The sequence below is a fragment of the Tauraco erythrolophus genome, chromosome 1, assembly GCF_009769465.1.
Source record: "Tauraco erythrolophus isolate bTauEry1 chromosome 1, bTauEry1.pri, whole genome shotgun sequence".
NCBI lineage: Eukaryota > Metazoa > Chordata > Aves > Musophagiformes > Musophagidae > Tauraco > Tauraco erythrolophus.
In genome coordinates this window covers 130,252,651-130,268,186 of record NC_141465.1, presented here as the reverse complement: position 1 = coordinate 130,268,186, position 15,536 = coordinate 130,252,651, and the positions used below count along the sequence as shown (strand labels likewise).

The window sequence follows — 15,536 nt, the reverse complement described above, 5'->3', positions numbered from 1 at the left end:
AAGTTGTTTCTGACAGTGGAAACTTGCAGATTATTCCTCGTCTTATGCTTTTCCAGGGGCTTTGTTTACATTTCTAGATCAAATTCTCTGATGGTAACTTTTCAAGATCTAAAGAACTAATTGTCTAGCGTAGTTTTCTGAGTTTCTTGTGTTACTGTGTTCCCAGTTGATCAGGAAAACTTTTGTACCGTATAGGACCATGGTGCTACTTGAGTTGAAATACAGGAACATGTATACTCGTTGAAATTTGTGCCTATATTTATGGAAGATGTTATTTCCCCAAAACAAGGAATTATCAGAAGCTTGATATATACTCTAAATACATTTGATATATGCTCTAAATACATTATGTCCATGAGGATGTTGTAGATATCACGGGATGTAGTGGATCTCAGCTCAATTTCACAACTTAATTTTCAGTATGAATACCCAGTTGAACAATGCACCATCTTCCCTGCTTAGAGTCATGATACTGAAAACACCTGGACTCAGTGTTTCTTCATCAGCAATTCTACATACCATGTTTTCATGCTGTTCGTAGCTCTCCAGCATAAAGTGAATATGAGAGTAAACTCCAAAAATTGCCAATTCCATTGCCAAACTCTAAGAGATTCAGAGCTGTGAGTGGTATTTTCTTCAGTTCCCAGTACCATGGTATAGCAGATAGTAAATGTTTTGTTTTTCTTTTCCTGGAACTTGTGGTTTAGTGTGTCAGTTCATTTGAAAGAGTCATTTTGTCTGATTTCTTTTTCAAGTGACTGTGCTTGACTGTCAGTGGCACGCTGCTATGACAGTGACACATAGCTATTTAGGACTGGCTACATGTTTAAACATATGCACCAGAGCTTTTCAGTGGCTGATGATCAATTGGTTGCTAGATTTACTTCCCCAGGCAGAATGCTCAAGAATTAAAATGAACTCTTCATTCACTGTGGATCTCGAGAGCTGAGAGCCACTTCAGGACACGTTGCCCTTGAGTACCATGTGTTTCTATTGCAGAGCATCCCAGCCCACGTAAAGCCAGTGGAGCATTTGTAACTGAAGCACTTCTGTTTCATTCTGAATAAGGGATTTGTGGGAGGCAAGAGAAAACAATTACAGATTTGTATGGGAAATAACAGATACATAAAACATTAGGCATAAGTTTTAAATTAGTGAAGGTTGCAGAGCTTTCAAAAGACTAGCTTATCCAAAGCCCTTCAGAGCTGTAAGGTGGCTCAGGGTCCTTTGCCCATCCTCTGCTCCACACCCTGTGATTATGAATATGTGTTTCCTACAACTCTACAAATCATACTCTGTTCCCAGCTTGCCTCACTGTCTTCTCATAGGCCCCTAAGCTGGTGAGTTTGTGGGAATGAAACTACTAGAGAGGTTGCATGGTCTCCATCTTTGGAAATTTTCAAGACCAGAGTTGATAATTGCCTGAATAACCTGATCAGACCTCACTGCTGAGCCCACTTTGAGCAGGAGGTTGGAATTAAGATCTCCTCAGGTCCTTTCTGTTGTCACATCCTGTGACCCTTTGATTACATTGACTCCTGGAGAGGAAGGGAGGCAACCACCCTGCTGTCCCATTGAGCACCCTTGGAGGCAAATGACTTTACACATCAGTGGGTGCAGCAGCCAACGGCCAGGTGTTACAATAAAGTCCTCAGCAAACAGGGCCAACGAAGTGCACTGTCTATTAAAACAAACCAAAAATAGCTTTTTTATTGCTTTTGAGTGCTGGGGCAGTGCTTGGCTAAAGTGATGGGAGATCCCACATACTGAATAAAAGAGTGGGAAGCTGGGTATGTACTTGGAAAGGAAGAGAGGAAATCCTCTCCACAGCTGTGAAGCAGAAAACACTTTTTTCTTTGGCTGTTGAGCCTGGGACCACCGTGGCCACCTGTGTGCAGAATCCTTGTGCTGAAGGAGTGAGTGGAGCTGCCTGTCCAGCCTTTGCTTCTCCCCATGCCAATTTTGCCATCTGCCTGAAGGGCTGGGAGTGGTGAGATCTGTGCTTTCCTGCAGAAAAGAAAATAGTCTTTTTCTTTTTGTTGAGAGAGCTACCAGCTAGAGAAATTGGTCAAGACTCCAATATTGATTGTGCTAAATAGCAATGAAATTTGCCGTGCACGGAAGAAGGGAATGATTCTTGTTATAGCTTCTGCCTGAGACTCTCGTGGGCCTGAGGCCAGTTACAGAGTTGCTGCTGTTAGGGCTGCTGCAGTCAGGAGGGGCAGAATTGCTAATTTGTTGATCTTTAAATTAACACCAGCACTCATGGGCTTCTGGTTCAGTCTGGGAACTGCATTAAAATTCTTAGCAACTAAGGTATGCAGAACCTTCTGAAATTTGTATTAACTTCTCTTCCTGGCTGAAGCAGGATTTATTCTGACATTTCATCTGTAATATAGCTCCTAACTACCTATCCAGGAGCTGCAAGATTAGTAGTTTCTATTTCTTGTTTGGTTTTTTGTTGTGGGTTTTTTTTTTTTTTTAGCACAAACCAGTCCTAATAAAGAATCCGTCTCATGATATTTTCCTTTCTAGCATAGAATTACTTAGATAACTTGTATCCCAGTGTTAACCTACTAACTAACGAATTGTGATGCACAGCAACCTAGGTGGAACTGATCTCCAGTGGCATAAATGAGCTCTGACCATAAAGACATAAGTTCATGACTACTTCAATTGCCCTCTTGGAAGAGACATAATCAGGGAAGTATTTATTTGTAGATTGTCTGGGTACAATATAGGACCTGAAAAGAAGAAAGAGAATATAATCCCATATGAAAAACTGGCAGTTTAATACAATCAACAATACGCAATTTAAGATACATTAAGAGTAAATAAATCTTTCTCCACATTTGTAAGAGGATTTGTGTGTTTATGCGTTCTCAGTGTAGGTACAAAGAACTCTAAATAGTCACTGGCTAAGTTTTGCAAGATGCTGACATTACTAATGCCATGTTAGTAGTCTGGTGGATGTCTTCTTAATGTCTACTCCAAAACTTGGAACTTGGAGACCTAGTACTTTTGTTTTTCTTAATTACTACTGTTTGAATTGGAGATAATCATGAAGCTAGTTTTGCTTTTTTTTGAAGAATCAGTTTCTCCTTACAGTTTTTATTATATAATATTTGGGTTTCAAAAGAATTTAAGAAAAGTTTGAAAAGGTGTGTCATGAAAGCTTTTAAAGAAACATAGAATACTTCCTATTGATCTTAGGTTTTTCAGAAGCTTGCTTTTACAAATATTCAGTTCAGCTGGATGTTACAGGCTCTGGTTCTAAATATAACTGCCTAATTAAATTCTATGCTTTGGTTATCCGAGTGGAAGTACCTGGGTATAGTGAAGATTTTAATGTCAGAAATAAGCATTAAATTGTCCAGTCTAAATTACTGCATTATACAGACCATCGCATTTCACCCACTCACCTCATATTGTTTGTTTTTGTATGACTTAAAAATAGACACCTTGGTAAAATCAGAGAAGGAAGCCGTCACCTGGGTGAGTGGTTTTCACACGGTGGTCTGCAGAGCCACTGGTATCACAGTGGGAAATAGTTGTTATTCTTCCCGTATTAAGGCTTCCCAAGAGTCAGGGCTCATCACTGAGGATATTTTTGACCATCTAAATCAACTGTGAGCAACTATAAACCATCTCTTTTCACCTCAGATGGCTGCTCCTCAACTTGTTTGTTTTTTGGGTCAAGTCTTTGTATAGTAGATTTCAATCATGATCGTATGAACAGATAACATGAAGTCTGGAAGAGCAGAGGAAAAAAATAGAACTAAGCAGCAATATGACCTGCAGAAATTAGAGCAGAAGGAGATGCTGCTAATGAAGGATAAAGCAGTGCCAAGGATTTGAAAATCTTACGCTTGGAGAGAAAAAATGAATGGAAAAAAGTATCTAGTTGGAGGAAGAAAATGGAGCAGCTCAGCCTCTTTTTTGGGTTTAGGATGGGTAGTTAAAGAAAATGAGGAGCTGTATACTTGGGAGAAACACTGGAGAGCCATTGACAGTCATCTGTCCCTGTACTGCAGCCCTGACTTTGCCGAGTCATCGATAGATGTGTATTAGAAGCCATGACCAGGAACCCTGGCAACCAAAATGAGCCTGTGGAAGGATGGAGCTAGGGTGTGTGTCCCCAAAAGCATGGGTCTCTTCTATCTGGGGCTACAGGTGATTCTGAGGACAAAAAGTAGGCTGTAGTATTTCAGGGACCATGCTGCTCAACGATGAACTAAGCTTGGATAGCACACAGGCAAGTCCTATGCTGTTAAATGCTCGTTGATGTGTTTGATGGAAGGAGATGACACTCAAAAATTGGAGGAGTGCAAGAGGAAACTTTTAGGTACACGGATGGAGCCTGATTTTCTCAGACACACATGAATAACTGTTCACATAAACATCCTCAAAGGGTTTAAACCCTCGATTTTTCATATAAACTGTAAATAGGATCATGAATCACTTGGACCAGCTCACAGGAGCAGAGTTACTTGCTAGTAGAAGCTTTTACAGATCATGCACTTGGAGGCCAATTTCAAAATATATCTCCATATGTTTCAAGTATGATATGAAATTTTACAGCCAAGTCATTAGGTAATTATATATATGGAAGTATTTCACACCAACTTGAATCTACCAATTGGAAGAGAAAAAACTGTTGGATGCTTTACCTCTAAGTGTTACAGTATCTCCTGGTTTTAGAGTTGACTGAATTCACTTTTCCCCTATCATGCTTAAAGCACAAGACCATCTTAATGGGTTAATTTACTCTTAAGGAGATGGTTAATTGGTTCCTACTTCAAGAATGTTTGAGAGTTCCCTGTTTCATAGAATCTATGGTTTAATAAACTTATTTGACTGTGTGGCTACTGGACTAAACCTCAGTAGGGAGAAAATGCAGGTTCCAGTGCAGCCTGTAATCACAAATCAAGTTTGTTTTGTGCGCACGCGGTTGCTCAGAGCGCGTTAAAGTTTTAAACACAATCGTAAGTGCTCTGGAGACTTTCTCTTTAAGATGTTACATCCACCAAGATTTTAATAGTTGGGGGAGGGCTGGTTGCTCTCTGACCACATATCTGATTCACTATGGATTTTGTAACTTTGGTAGCAGTGACCTCATTTTGGCAAAATGATGTGTGTCATTTACTGAGCCTCTTGTTGCTTTAGCAATCACGAGAATATTAGGGTTATAACCTGAGTAATTTATGGAAGAGCGATGACTCTTAAATATCCTTTTATTTTCTTGGAAAGGCTTATTTTATTGAAAACATATTTTAGCTCGGAGTGAGAATGAGAGATCCTCAGCAAAGCACCCAGGGGGAATCGTGCTGTCCAGTGCGTTGAAAAGGTGAATTGTAATGTATGGGTGTCTAGACGTTTCCTCTTGTTGCTGTCAACAGTCCAGTTGGCTGTATTTTTTTTTTTTTTCCAGTGAATAGGAGCATTGATTTTCCTCTCTCTTTGGCCAGAGCTTTCATTTTACATATCTTTCCCCTTCTGTGTCTCTTTCTCCCTCCCTCTTTCTTCTCTCTCTCTCTTCCTCTATCTGTAAGAGAGGGAAGACTGTACGAGCTAACAGCAAGCTTTCTAACTCAGAATGATTCATGTAAGACACCTGAAAGGCAAGCTCTGCACCAGCATCACTGCAAGAAAGGTAGGGCTTTGGGGACGAAACAGTCTGTAAAACTCTGAGCAAAGCATACAGAGCATGAGATAAATTGATTAAGTCTGTGGATCTATCAAAGATGCAGAAAAAAAGTTTGGGAGAGAACTTAAGGAATTTTTAAGCTCTGTTGTTTGGGATGCTTTGTTTTAATTAAAACTTCGATGTATTTTTCGTAAGTGGGGGGAAAAAAAAGTGCCCTTCTGTACCTTTGAATAATGTATACAACGTGGAGGTTTTCTTCCACGGATGGTAAGCTGTAATTATATCACTGTTGCGCTTCACAGACCTGCGTGCACGCGTAAATATGCCATTCCCTGGTTTTGCCCCCGACTGATTATTTTCTGTTATACTTTCTGAAAGTTCGCCTGATCCAGCTGTTATTTATATTCACTTCCTGAATCCGAACCTGACCTAGTAATTCCGAGTGATCGTAGATGTGACGCATGAGCTCTCACACACACCTCAATGTTTCAATCATGCGCTTCGAGCAATATGCGCTTGTAGGAATTGTGTTCTTAATAAAAACCCCTTACAACCCAAAGCAGTTGTTTTGGCAGAGAAGTGACAGCGCTGTGATAGATGGGCCCGATAGTTGTGTGTGTTGTGCTTGCTCGGAGTTAGTAGAAAAGAGGAGGGAGAGAGCGAGCGAGAGGGGGGGAGGAAAAAAAAAAGACAGGGAAGGAGAGAGCGAGAGGGAGAGAGATTGAGAGAGAGAGAGAGAGAGAGAGACTTGGCAAAGGAAATCTTATGGGTATACTGAAACAGCAGATCAGAATTGTGAAACCAGAGCCAGGGCTGAAATGTGATGCTTTTGCTCTTTTGTGCTTGTTGTGGTTCTCATCTTCCCATTTAGAAGGCTGCATACCATTCAACAGAATATTTTGATCACAGATTGAACAATGCAGCAATCAAGCCTGATAAGCCACCTGGAAGTTTTGCTTGAGACGATTTCTAGTGGGTTTTCTGATCCCTGTGAGCATCATGACTGCCTTTAGCATTGTGGAGGAGGACTCGAGTTTCTTATGAGGGCCCCACTTGGAAAAGCAGGCTGTGCAGATTCAAGCCTCCGGTTCTGTTCATGCTGTTCAAAAGCCTTTCCTCACCCTTGCTGACTTGTTTTTATGATTTACATACACTCCTGTGGAGATTTACAGAATGGATTGTCTGTGCATTGTCACGACCAAGGTAGGACTGGAAACGTTGCTGTTATGTGTACATATTTCTCTGCTGTTTTTCTGTTCCTGTAATTAAATAGATTGAGCATGTACTGTGTCAGGTTGCAAGATAAAGTGATAAATAAGCTTTGCTTCAATGAGCATTTTGTTCTCTTTTTCTGTAGATTATGCAGTTTGTTTCTGTATCACTTCCTAAATGATATGTAATTTACTTATTTTTACTAGCAAAAGGAAAATGATTTCATATTTTATCTTAGCCTATGCTTGTGTCTATTAATATCTCTAGCTACTAGAGCACTTTCAGAATACATGGTATAATGCATATATTTTCTCAGCTTATCAGTTTGTTCTGTAAACTAAAGAATAAGAAAAAAAGGGGGGCATTATATGGGTCCTAGGATCTTAAAGAGGCCAATCAGCTGTAGTTTAGATTGTCATGGTGCTTCTGATTGGAGAGATGCAAGTTTCTTGTGGCTTATTGTGGATTTTTGGGGGAAAAAACATAGCTTACTTTGCATTTCTAGGCCTGAAAAATAAAAATGCCTTGGTCCCAATTCAGCACTTTTATCTGATGTTAGATCTAACCTGAATGTTTGGGAACGGTCCTTCTAAATAATCCCAAATATGTGTGTAAACCATTTTTTATCCACAACAACGGTGGCAGGTTAAGGGCTTTAGGGTTAAGGACACTTCCTGACTTAAAGATCTAGGGTAAGGATAAGCTGAAAGATTCTTTCAGGTGTCCTCAAACTTAGCAAACTAACTTAATATTAAATGACAGTGAGATAATCAGGGAGCTCCCTTTCTGTTGCTACAGGGCAGGCAGCTTCACCGCATGCTTGTAACCACATTTGCACATGGTGATAGTATTTATAAGGAGCAGCTGCCAGGGGAAGTCCAAACATTGGGGTTCAGCACAGTTGCTCCCTGTTCTGGTTTATTTTTGATGAATTTCATCATTTCCATAGGACTTGCAAAATTCCTAGTGTAGCCAGAACACCTGAAGGGTGAGTAATCGAGAAGGCAAACCAACAGTTAGCACTGCCATCATCATTGCTGTCATTTTTTGTGTCATGGACATGCAAAATGGGGACCTCCATCTGTGACATGGAAAAGGGCAGGAGGAGACATCTCAGGCACCCATGGGCAGCAGCGAAGGGTGGTGGGTGGCCGCCACAGAGAGCAAGGAGTGTGGTGGAGCCACGGAAACAGATGCGAGCTGTCATTTCCATCTTGTCGGTGGAGAAACCCATATGGAGAAAGAACAGGAGGTGAATGAGGCCACAGAAGGAGTGTGTGCTCCTTCTGTGGCCTCATTCACCTCCTGTTCTTTCCAGGTCCTTCTGGTTCCCAGAAGCCATACTGGATCTGAGACTTCATCTTCAGCCTGCCCTGGAGCAGAACTGAGGTGCCCGTGGGCACCCGTTGACTCAATATTGGTGAAAAGTGCTCGGCAGCGGTGGTGCAGCACCACTGAACAAAGCTTGGATGCAGGATCATGCTAAATATCCAATTTACGCTCCTAGGTGTTGCTTTCCAATTGAAAATAAGCAGGAAGATTGAAAAAAATGACAAAAAAAATAGCTGTCATTAGCTCTAGTTCTGGGTGTCCAGTGGAGACCTGCATTGCAACCATCCTTGGCCATGAGATTTTGGCAAGGAGGTGTGTAGCAACTAGGTCTGGGACAGGAGAATAAGTCTACTTTTAAGATGGCATAGTTGGGAGAAGACTGTGGCCCAGTGCCTTTTGTTGTATATCAGGAGACATCGCTTTATTTATTTTATGAATTGGTGATGAATGTTTCCACTAACATTTTCCCAGGGCCTTCTGGGCAATAACAAATGTGGACTCACCGTCATCTCACTACTGCCTCTGCTCTGAGCAGGGCTCTTAACTCAATCTAGAGACAGTATTTTTCCTCCTATCTCTTCTGTTTCTTGGATCTGCCACTAAATGACTGAAATGATCTGAAAGTCAAGCATATGAGCCCTAAATATTCAACTCCAGATATTCAGTCTTTGCTGCCAACTTTGATGTTGGAATGAGATAGGATTGTGAATTGTAGGTGACCTGCTATTTGGATGCATGTGGGAACACCATATTAACATATGTAATTGAGCTGAATAATGGTAAAAAATATAGTTTCAGAACACTTTCATATTGCAAAGGCTTGAAGCCAAATAAATTACAGTTGATTTCCTCGTTTTGTTTTGGTGCCATATTTAAATAGTTGCACCAGTGACGTTGTACTGTGTTAATCCACAATCTGTTCATCCTTTCTTTATTGTAACTCTACTTCCTTTAATCCTACAAAATGTTTATGGCATCTGTTTATGACAATTTTCACCAATATAATCTGAGCAGACCTTTTTCAGAACAAATGAGATTTTTTAAAAATTTACTTCAATAAGTATGAATTCTACAGAGCAACAGTATGGTCATTTTGGCCTCAGATCTGGTAATTATCCTTATTTGAATATCCATTTGTCTGATTTGTGCAAATAATTGCCATTCTCATACTTGGAAAAGTGGATTGTGATGTCAAGAGGGTGTAAATACATCAGTTTTATTCTTCAGATCTTATAAATAATAGAAAGGGAGTATAAGATGAATGCTATTTAAACAGCAAAATATGAACACTGTTTAAAAAGTTGACATTTTTAACACATGGTGATTAAATTTAGTCTGGAATTTTCGGTATTTCCAGTCTATAGAAAATGACATAAATATTGTGATGAAGTGAATATACCCTTGTAGATTATGTACAATGGATCTAAAGATCCTGCTTTGAACTCTATATTGTAAAAGATGCCATCTAATAAAATTAATTTCTGATGTACATTGCCAAATCTTAAATCCTACTGACATTATTTTTTCAGCCAAAATGTAAGATATGTTTAAGATAGATTTAAGATATTAATTTGTACAAATTCTTCCCCTCCTTTTCTATTTCCTTGATGTTTCCATGCATTTCTGAACCCACGACTTAGGAAATGCTGAATCAGTCAAGGAGGACTTCTTATGGTCTCCTAGTTTATTTTAATTCATCGTGTTCCCCTCATAGCTTCTTTCTTTTACTGTCACATAAAACACGTTAATTTGTGGCATTATTTGATCATTAGGAAGAATTCAGTATAAATAAAACTTAGGTCAAGACTCAATCCCTGTGGGAGCACCAGGAGTTTTTGAAAAGGAAGAACATTCCCACTGTGCCTCCCAACAGTCAGAGGCAACATACTGTCCTCTCTGCTAGCTATCAGCTCTCCTTCCATCCTTCTGCCTTTTACAGAATTATGAACACAAGAGTAACTACCACTGGTGAAAAAGAAAATATCTATCTCTGTGTTGCCTGACAAGACTCCCTATAACAAGGACTACTTCACTGAAACCTCCAATTCTTTGTGTCAGGTGGCTTAGAAAAGAGGATCAGCTTTCCCTGGGAAAAAAAAAAAAGTTTTCTAGCTCTTCTTGCTACAAAGGAGAGCTCAGAGATGGATACTTTAAAGGTTTAAAACCCAGAAGGTCAATGAAGGGAAATAAAAATGTATTTTTCTTTTTTAAATCCCGTGATTTCAAGGTGTCAGATTCAGGCTTTTTGATACTTGCAGTTGGCAATCACAGCACCAAAAAAAAAAAAGAGAATAATACCACAAGTGGTCATTCAGTCCTCTATCACAAGCAGGACTAGCTAAAGACCTCTGCTAGAATAGAGATTTTAAAACTTCCTGGGCAATCTAATCTAATGTTTTATTATCCTTAACATTTGTTATGGCCCTAAGAACTGTCAATATTGGTTGCCACTGGTGTCATCTCTTGTTTTGTTAAGGAGCTGTGTTCTGTTGTTTGCTTAAAATCTCAGATATTATCACCTGAAATATTCTGTTTTGAGAAGGCCTTGCAAAGATGTACACAAAGACTAGACACTAAATAAAATAATCCAGATTTGTCCACAAAACCCAAACCACTTGCTGTTTGTTGCCTGACTCTCAGGTTTGCAGCACTAAGTGCTGGCAGCAGTAGGGTCCCTGTCACCCACAGTTGTGTCCTCCAGCTTGTAAACAAAAGAACTGGCTGCCTTCAGACCAAGGGAGAATGCCCAGCTTGAACTTGTTTATTTTACAAAAATAAATTTCCGTCATAAAATATTGAAAAATTCTGCAGCAATCACTCCTTCTTAGAGATTCTTGTTGCCAGCTTCCACTTTACTCTGTAACGCTTTAAGCTGGATTACTCACTACACGGGTTCCATGTTTAATTCAAGTGTCACTGATCTCTGGAGGACCAGACAATTAAATGAAAAAGTGATTATTCGTGTGAATGTAAAAAAGATCTTGTATTTTTTGGGTTGTTTTTCTTAAAGTTAATGAAAGGCTCAGTTCATTCTACTAATGAAGAAGTCTGGGGTTTTGTTTTAATTTTTCAGATTTTTAAAAATTTTTTTGGTCTGGTTTGGTAAATTAACAATATCTTTCTCTTCATGGCTGTCCATCCAGCACTGTTTCTAAGGATTTAGTTCAAGAGTTTAAAAGAATGAATAAAGATGGAACAAAAAAAAAAATATTAATGGTGCTGGGAAGCAGGGTAATATGCTTGTTTATGTTGTTAACTCATACCAAGGTTGAACGTGTACTCTTCTGACTGATGAGGTTGCCAGGAGCCAGCAACATCTGTCTATCCTATTTTCTTCTGCTCATCCAGCAGTATATATGGGACAGAGGACACCAATGTATGCGCTTAAGGCAAAATGCTGACAGATGTGTGAGCAGAAGTCTTGATATGTGCAAGGGTCATAGAAAATTAGAAGACACTGCGGTCAAGTATGAGGCCAACATCTGGCTTAGACCTTGGGTATGGTATGACTCTTCTGTAGGTCTCTCTCACTCTACAGACTCATTTCCTCACTTCACAGCATAAAGTTAAGAGTAAGGCAGAGAAGAGCTCTAAAATATACACCTTCTCTTTTTGTCAGCATTAACTTTCCTTTTCCCATAGTCCCAACGTGGAAGACAAGGCAAAATTCAGAGCTCACTCTCCTCAACAGCATCACTGTAAGTCTGAGTGAGGAGATGCTGTGGCTGGGGTAGCTGATTTTGAAACTGCCAGTCTACATTAAGTATATAATTATAAATCCCTGTTGATAGTGTGCTGTGCTTGGGAATGGTAGGGGTGGGTCTTGAGTCCTAGTGGGATCCTGTGGGTTCCCTAAGTGAGGGAGAAACCTTCATTTAACATTTAGCCAACAAAATTGACTCCCAGTGCCAGTTCCAGCCTCTCTAATTTAGAGCAGCCGGAAAACCAGTCCCAACATGCTCTCAGAAGGGCAAAAATGGTAAATCAGATCAAGTCATCTGGAGGCAGAGAGCAGGTCCATGCACCATATGCCAACTGTTGTTCTCCCTTTGCAGGGGTGAATCCACGACGGGGTTAAGTTGGATTATTGATTGTGGTGGCATATGCCAATGCAAATAGTTAGAATATTTATTTATGCCAAAGTGCTTTTGTAATGGGCCTTACTGAAGAAAATAGGCTTGTTCCCACCCCCCCAGTTAAACTGTGTATCTGAAAACACTCTATATAGAGTTTTAGAAAGGTATATACTTAGAGAATGACAATTTATTTTGTGTGACTTCCTACAGGATCAGCTCTGTGTGTACGAGAAGCAGTAGAGTCAGTCCCAAAATTAGGTAATTATAAAGCTAGGTATAAATACTGAGGTTGAATCAGTGCCTCAGGTATCGTAGACTGGTAGGATCTTACCAAGACCAGCAGAGCTGTAGAGAGCTGCACTACATGAGGATCTGATTTAAATTTAGCTGGATATGAAACAAAAAAACCCCCACGTTTCTGTGTGCCCTCGTATTGTTATTAGTGCTAAATAGATCTGGGCAACATTTGTTGTTTTTCCTTTGGAAGACTTCAGGCTTTGAATCATTGCAGTTTGAAATCATGAACTGAGTAGCTTAAGTTTTTTGTGCTGAATTTCCTGGCTATAACAAACTCGAAACAAAGGAAACATAATGATTTTCCCCTCAGAGATTCACATTTAGCTAAAATCAAAATCTTTTTCTATAGTCATTATTAGGTGCTGATGAGCACTTCAAACTGTGGTGTTTTCCTGCCAGACCCTAAAACTGTAATACTGCTGAATCCATGCAATTTACATGTAATTTAGTAAACTATTCTGAAGTGGTACTTGAGGACAGCTTTGATGACTATGGGTTGGCTGCTGGCTAAACTGCACAGTCTTAGAAGAGCAGCAAGATCCTTTTCATTGATTACCATTTATCTTAGCTGGAGAATGTACTCATAGATGTCTGACAGATGAGTGTATCTGAGTATTTATTCCAAAGCTTTATTTACCAATGTTAAATTTTGGAACAATTATTGTAAGCCTCTAGCTTTTGGATTTCAAACATTATGAATGTAAACTGATGAGACACGTGTTGTCTTTGCTAGGAAAAAAAAAAATCATTTTTTGGGGGGAGTCTCAAGAAAATTACACAGAGCAAACCAATGTGCAATGCATATGTAATGTCTTGTAATTATATCTTGTCAAAAGCTCAACTTTTTTCTCCTTTATTCTTTAGAAATATGGTAATTGTCCCTTTTCCCTTGTAGTTAATTATAAATTTCAGGAAGAATTAAGTCTGTTAAATCTCTTCTTCCCTCTCTTCCCCCTCCCTTGGTCTCTATGGCAGCAGCAGGAATAGAAGGGAATTACTTTGATCTCTCTTTCTGAGTGACATTTCGTTTCTTCCAAGCATTGACCTTGTTTAGTGCAACTAAAATTTTCAATAGATTTCATTAGATTATAATTTGCTGATCTTAGGGAGATGTCTTTATTGAGATTGGTTATAACTATGAAAAGAGAACCGTGATTTGTTTCATAAATCTATGAACAGCTCTATAAACTGAGAGAAGAAAATGTTCAATTAACTGCTCAGGCAGATACGGTTAGAGCTTAATACTACTGCACAGCAGCGGAGAGCTGCAGATGTAAGGAAAGGTGGAAGATACTGAGCAAGAAAAAGAAAACAAGAGAGCCCGATCCTGGCTCAATTAATGATAGATAGTGCTGCTTAATGACAGCAGAGTTACACATCCTTAGCAGGTCCCTCCTCTAATATTCAGAGGACCTAGGTAGAGGTGGGAAGATGATTTCCTAGTGCCAAGGTGAGCTGCGTTTTCATGCGTTTCACGTGGCTGGAGCTGACCAAATGGATTCTTTGCGATGTCCAAGGGGCCACTAAAAGCAGAGAAGATGAGTCTCCTGACATGCATCCTCAACATAAACATGCGTTTCTTTCGTGTTTTAATCTGTTTGCTACTACTATGCAAATTTCCTTGTGTCTCCCTTCACCTGATGTGAGGCACTTGAAATAATGTGAGGATGTGTGCAGTCAAGGAGAAGGGAATGGTTATTTATGAATGAATCATTAGGTCAGGGGTATGACCTAGCATATGATTGTATTTTACGCAGTCTGAGACCTCTGGTGGAAATCTACAATTTTCATTTCTCCAGAAAATCATCTGCATCAGAGAAGATAATTTGCAAGAATGTGTAGGAGTAGATAAGTATGTTCCGCTGGGTTTATTTCAGCGAACTCTTTTGCTACTGGAGACCTCACCCAAGGACTTGTGTATAATTTGCAAGTCATATTTGTGGCCATTTCAGTGGATATGAACCGAATATCACCTGTGACCACTTTTGACTCTGATCACCAATATCTTTCCGAGAAAGAATATTAAAGAGTGCTGCAGTTCAGCGAGCCCTGAACCTTTAGCAGATAAAATGTTCCTAAATATCTTCTCTGTATTTTGTTACATATTCCTGCAGATCTGACATCTGCCTACACATATGTCTCCAACCACAGTCACCTTAGGCAATATTTGGCCATCCAAATTTGGTATTGATGATATATATACATAATCTCTCCCTCCCTATGAGAAAGTACCAATAAGATATACTTACTTGCTCCTAGAAATTGCATGCCAGGAAGGTAGATGTTGGGCACAGAGACTGTGAAGGGCTTGCATCCTTGATTTTGTCTCCTGGAGGTGGTGCTTTCTGTCTTCTGGCTGCCTATAAGGTCTGCATTTCTGGATGCTTGATAAACCTATTGGTTTGGGAATTACATGTAACAGTGCCTCCAGAGGAGGAATTGCACTGTCTCTAACTGGCTAGGAGGTTAGCATTTCTATCTGGCTTTGGTCATTGCTTCATTGCTTCCTGACTATATCATTGCTATGCAATTTATCAAGGATTTAAAGCATCAACCCAGAAAAAGACCTGTGACTGATGCTGAGTTCAACAACGAGAACGGATTTATTCTTTTGTGTCTCAAGATCTCTTTAAACAAAAATTACACAAGCTGAAGATCTTATTGCATATTTTGAAGGTTCTGATTGCATGAAACTGTGATAAAGCCTATGCCTGGATAGCTGTGCCTATCACTACGTTGGAGCTGTCTCAAGGGTGAAGCTTAGTGCAGGTGGCTGGATATCCTCAAAGAAAGGCAGTGAAACAAGACTGGAAATCATTCCTTCAAAAGCTATGAAGAAAAAGCCTCTTTGTTTCCATTTCAGATGGAGAACTCTTTTATTGGAACATATTCTCCTAAACAGCAAGACAGGACATATTATTTTTGCATGCAATATTAGTAAACACGAAAAGCAAACTACAGGTAATTCTATC

At 39.7% G+C, this 15,536-nt stretch overlaps 1 protein-coding gene across 4 annotated transcripts in view; it reads left to right on the top strand.

Moving 5' to 3' along the window:
- DLG2 (discs large MAGUK scaffold protein 2) overlaps positions 1-15,536 on the top strand; it is a 1,082,159-nt gene that overhangs the window by 146,394 nt on the left and 920,229 nt on the right. The gene's annotated exons all lie outside the window — the stretch shown is intronic.